Below are 6,000 nucleotides of genomic sequence, written 5' to 3'. Positions count from 1 at the left end.
TATATTCTTGGACCTACACAGGGGTTGGACCTACACTATTTAAGCTGGCATTTTATTCAACGCTCAGTTTTGTTCAGTGCTCAGTCGTTGGTGATTCATCTGCAACTTGGCCACAGATTCCTGATCGCATCCTGCACTTGTACCTGCCCTTGTCTAGTCCCCTGTTATCCTAGCTTTTCTCCTCTAAGTGTTGCTCCTTACCTTTTTTATAGTTTGTCCCTGGCCTGCTTTCTGACCTCATCTTTCAGATTCTCCCAAGTCTCCTGCTGTATGCATTAAGATGAACAGTGCTGTGAAAAAGTACTTGCCCCTTGATTTCTTATATTTTTGCATATTTGTCACAAAGAAAGTACGCCCCCTTTGAATTCTATGGGTTTACACATCAGGACACAATAACAATCATTAGTTCCTTAGCAGGCCTAAAAATTAGGTAGATACAACCTCATATGAACAACACGTTGTTACATGTTACACAGTGTCATGTTTTTTTTTCAAACTAAAATAAAGCCAAAACATAGTCATGTGTGAAAAAAAAATTACACGCTTATTGCTTCCATAGGAATTAAGATGGCAAGCATGGTGGAGAGACGCTGACATCACTCTGTCTAGCTGCGGGTGCTTCTGCTGGGGCTCCAGGACCAGACACTGTAGGGCTGTGCTGGTCAAGCTTTGGGGCCAAAGGTAGGAGTGGGCAGAGACCAGTGGTCCTCTGGCCTAATGCCAGCGCTTCTGCTAGGGCTGCCAGACCAGAAGCTGTTTTTCTATCTTTCTGGGGCCACTGGTGCGAGTAGGCTAGATCTATTAAACCTGCATATTCCTCAGTCTATGGGTCATGCTGTTGGAAGAGTGAACAGCCTCAGTATCGGATCTGGACCAGCAGACCACCATCTCTAGGACCCGGGAGCAGAGACCACGTTCCAATCCACCTGTCTTGGGTCAACATCCTTATATGTGAAATCTATTAAAATTTACACAATCCTCAGAGACCAGTGGTTCTGCTGGAGCTATGCCAGTGGAGACTGCAGTCTCATACTCTACCACAGTCTCTGGGGGAGGCTGCTGAGCTAGACAGAACAGCTGCTGTGCCTACCCTCCATATGCTGCAATCCAGAGCCGATCCAGCTCCTCTATCACTGCAGTAATCACCTCCACCGGAAAGTTATTCCCATACTAGGCAAAGCACCATAGAACCTCCCACGGGGCAATTGCTTGGTCCAGCATAACTGTGTTGCTTTCTTCCATTAGGACTGTGTAGCTTATGTCTATTCTCTTGCTACATTCATCAGATCCTGAGGATAGATCATGGTGGTGGTTTGGATATCCCCTTGGCAAGGAAGCACATCCCACAACCAGAGTGTTTTTAAGCTTCATTCAATACTTGATTTCCACAAGCTTATAAATTATAACACCGCCTTTACGTGCGGTTTAGCATTATTAGGAGTTAACCAATTTTTGGGCACTGTATTATTTGAGTTATGGGTTGACAGGAGTTCAAGCACGGCAGTAGTGGCTGACTGACTGAATTCATAAATGTTTGATGAAGGGCCTTCCCAGAGGAATTTCTTGGGCAAAAATGGCAGAGCTGGCACTGTCGTTATGCATGATAAATTTGGTTGATTGAATATCAAGAAATCTTACTGGTATCACTATACATGGAAAAAAAGCTCCTCTTGCAGGAATAACTTATGAGTTGGGCCTTTCTGAGTACAGTGGGGCAAAAAAGTATTTAGTCAGCCACCAATTGTGCAAGTTCTCCCACTTAAAAAGATGAGAGAGGCCTGTACTTTTCACCATAGGTACACTTCAACTATGAGAGACAGAATGGGGGGAAAGAATACAGGAAATCACATTGTAGGATTTTTAATGAATTCATTGGTAAATTCCTCGGTAAAATAAGTATTTGGTCACCTACAAAAAAGCAAGATATCCGGCTCTCACAGACCTGTAACATCTTCTTTAAGAGTCTTCTCTGTCCTCCACTCATTACCTGTATTAATGGCACCTGTTTGAACTTGTTATCAGTATAAAAGACACCTGTCCACAACCTCAAACAGTCACACTCCAAACCCCACTATGGCCAAGAGCAAAGAGCTGTCGAAGGACACCAGAAACAAAATTGTAGACCTGCACCAGGCTGGGAAGACTGAATCTGCAATAGGCAAGCAGTTTGGTGTGAAGAAATCAACTGTGGGAGCAATTATTCGAAAATGGAAGACATACAGGACCACTGATAATCTCCCTCGATCTGGGGCTCCACGCAAGATCTCACGCCGTGGTGTCAAAATGATCACAAGAACGGTGAGCAAAAATCCCAGAACCACACGGGGGGACCTAGTGAATGACCTGCAGAGAGCTGGGACCAAAGTAACAAAGGCTACCGTCAGTAACACACTACGCCGCCAGGGACTCAAATCATGCAGTGCCAGACGTGCCCCCTTGCTTAAGCCAGTACATGTCCGGGCCCATCTGAAGTTTGCCAAAGAGCATTTGGATGATCCAGAAGAGGATTGGGCGAATGTCATATGGTCAGATGAAACCAAGGTAGAACTTTTTGGTAGAAACTCAACTCGTCGTGTTTGGAAGAGAAAGAATGCTGAGTTGCATCCAAAGAACACCATACCTACAGTGAAGCATGGGGGTGGAAACATCATGCTTTGGGGCTGTTTTTCTGCAAAGGGACCAGGACGACTGATCCGTGTAAAGGAAAGAATGAATGGGGCCATGTATCGTGAGGTTTTGAGTGAAAACCTCCTTCCATCAGCAAGGGCATTGAAGATGAAAAGTGGCTGGGTCTTTCAGCATGACAATGATCCCAAACACCCTGCCCGGGCAACGAAGGAGTGGCTTCGTAAGCAGCATTTCAAGGTCCTGGAGTGGCCTAGATATCAACCCCATAAAAAACCTTTGGAGGGAGTTGAAAGTCCGTGTTGCCCAGCGACAGCCCCAAAACATCACTGCTCTAGAGGAGATCTGCATGGAGGAATGGTCCAAAATACCAGCAACAGTGTGTGAAAACCTTGTGAAGACTTACAGAAAACGTTTGACCTCTGTCATTGCCAACAGAGGGTATTTAACAAAGTACTGATATGAACTTTTGTTATTGACCAAATACTTATTTTCCACCATAATTTGCAAATAAATTCTTTAAAAATCAGACAATGTGATTTATGGACTTTGTTGTCTCATTCTGTCTCTCATAGTTGAAGTGTACCTATGGTGAAAATTACAGGCTTCTAATCTTTGTAAGTGGAAGAACTTGCACAATTGGTGGCTGACTAAATACTTTTTTGCCCCACTGTATAAATCGGCAGCAGGATCTAATATTAAATTATGAAAACTAACTGCCAGTTCAGCTGTTCAATCACAGTCTTTACTTCAAAGAGATAAGTATGTATTAGGTAGTTAGAAATGCATGTCTATATATATATATAATTATACCTGTGTGTGTGTGTTTAATGTAATGCGCTTCCCTCAATGGCAGAAATAAAATGTGTTCACCCTAGTGTGTGTGCATGTGTGTGGGCAGTGTGTGTGTGTGTGTGTGTGTGTATAAAGGCAGGGGAGTATGAGGGCATTGCATGTGTATACATGTGTTTATGGGCATGTGTGTGTGTAAAGGCAGTGTGTATGCGCAGTTTGTGTGTAAAAGCAGTGTAGGTATTTGTATGTTTGTAAGCTGGTGTGTGTGTAAAGGCAGGGTTGTGTAAGGGCAGTGTATGTGTATATGTGTGTTAATGGACAGGTGTGTGTAAAGGCAGTGTGTAAGGGCAGTCGAGTGTAAGGGCAGTGTATGTGTATATGTGTTTATGGGTAGATCTGTGTAATGGCAGTGTATGTGTATATGGGTGTTAATGGGCAGTCGTGTGTAAGGGCAGTGTAAATAAAATAACCCTTGCAAACAAAAATAGCTGGAGGGCACAATTTTCCATTCTTGCCTCTGGCACAAAAGGAGCTAACTATGGACCGGGGAAACCAAACTCCTATACGCCTGACACATCAGTTATAACTGTAAGTGTACATCTGTTCTGGCAAGCCAGAACATATTAAGATATTACACCATTGTGTTCTTTATGTTGTTGCTTTCCCCATATATACTCCACATATGGATCGCGGTGGGTTTATATACGAAGCCTGATCAACTCATTCGGATTGTGAGTGCATATATATAATTTCCATATAACAACTGGGTTTGATATACTACACCATTATAGTTCTTCTGTTTATTTTTCTAATTGAAAACCGACCAAACACAACCGCCCCCTAGTAGATCAAAATTGTCTTTTTAACACCAGGAGAGTGTTATTACGGGTTTGCAGCTGTGTATTCGGTTTAAAAGAGAAAGGAAAGCATACCTTTATTTATTTTTCTTGTACACACCTTTTTTGACACTGGTTTTCACACTTTTTAGTTTCTACACCTACTGTGACACTGACAGGTCCTCTCCCTCATAATCATCCTCAGAATCTCTTTGTCCCCTTATTCACTAAGCCATACTTTTTACTTACTCCCTGTAGTTCAGGTATAGATCATATAAACACATAAAACAGCACTTGTATGTATAGATCAATTGAATAAGTTATATTTGCAGGTATACATAAATAATGTATGGAAACATAGCACTGCATATATGGATCAACAGAATAACACACAAACCCAACTTTGCAGGTATAGATCAATTGGAATTCACATAAAAACTTAAAAGGTATAGATAAACCCCCCTAAATTACAGGTATAGATCACAGGTTGCACACCCCAAAGCCAGCCCTGGCGTCCATGACCAGACCCTGACCAGCACCCAGATTACACACATAAGGCTTGTCATCATTGTCCCCAAACACTAATTCACACTTTCATTCTGTCATGACCCTGGTAAGCAGGTCGGGTATGAGCCCAGTCGCAGGGGATACAAGGGGTTCTGTCTGTACCCCACGATGCATGACGGCTGGAGGGATGGTACAGACAGGCGCAATGAAACACAGCACAGGCAGAATACTAAGTAAGGTACTGTATTAATGAAGGTGACAGGAACAACAAGTACTGGTGGTAAGTCTCTAGGCAGGATGTCCACTGGCAGGGCGGATGGCAGGATGCCCACTGGCAGGGCTGACGGCAGGATGCCCACTGGCAGGGCCGACAGCAGGATGCCCACTGGCAGGGCCGACGGCAGGATCAACACAGGGTCAGGTACAGGGCCAAAGAAGAGCGGTCCAAACACTTTAATGCAAAGGCCCTGACTGAAGGGCAGGGCAGGTCTTTTAAAGGCAGGGCTTCACTCAGGTAATAAGGCTCAGTCGTACCTGGTAATCTGATTGTGAGCACTCCAGAGGGAGGAGGGTGGCCACTAGTGGTAGCAAATGGACATGACATGAAAATAATTATGCATGGTCCGGGCTAGCAGGGTGGAATCCTGACACATTCACATAATTCATTCACACAATAATTTATTCTTTCACTCATTCACACTATTCAACCTCACATTAATTCCTACTCTCACTCATCAATGTATTTCAGTATTCTTACTACCCCCTTTCTCTCTACCTACCTCTCCTCCCTTTTCTCACTATCTATGCCCCCCTTTTTCTTACTATCTACCCCCTCTCCCCCCCTTCTCACTATCTACATACGATCTATCTTTATACACAGTCCTTACAACCCTTTCTCCCCATATCTTTTTCATCTTCCATCATCTTGCTCCATACATCATCTTCTTTCTTCCATGCTGTCATGGGAGCACAAGGTCTGTCACTCCAGGCCTCTGCTTTACTGCTCCGTCATCATTATGCGCCAGCTATTGACGCAGAGCGCCGGGATGACGTCCTATCCCCGCGCTCTGCATAATTTGCCGGCATGTAGCAGTTAGGGAGCATGGAAGCCAAGGTCTGAATTGACAGACCTCGCACTCCCTAATGTTGGGCCGGTTAGAGGGGGATTGCGATCTCCCCAACCAGCCCTGCTCATCAGACACCTCATACCCTGACCAGCTCAATGCCCACGGGGGGC

Source organism: Sceloporus occidentalis, unplaced genomic scaffold (genome assembly GCF_023333645.1).
Source record: "Sceloporus occidentalis isolate IW3139 unplaced genomic scaffold, rSceOcc1.0.p SCAF_19, whole genome shotgun sequence".
NCBI lineage: Eukaryota > Metazoa > Chordata > Lepidosauria > Squamata > Phrynosomatidae > Sceloporus > Sceloporus occidentalis.
This window is presented reverse-complemented; position numbering follows the sequence as displayed.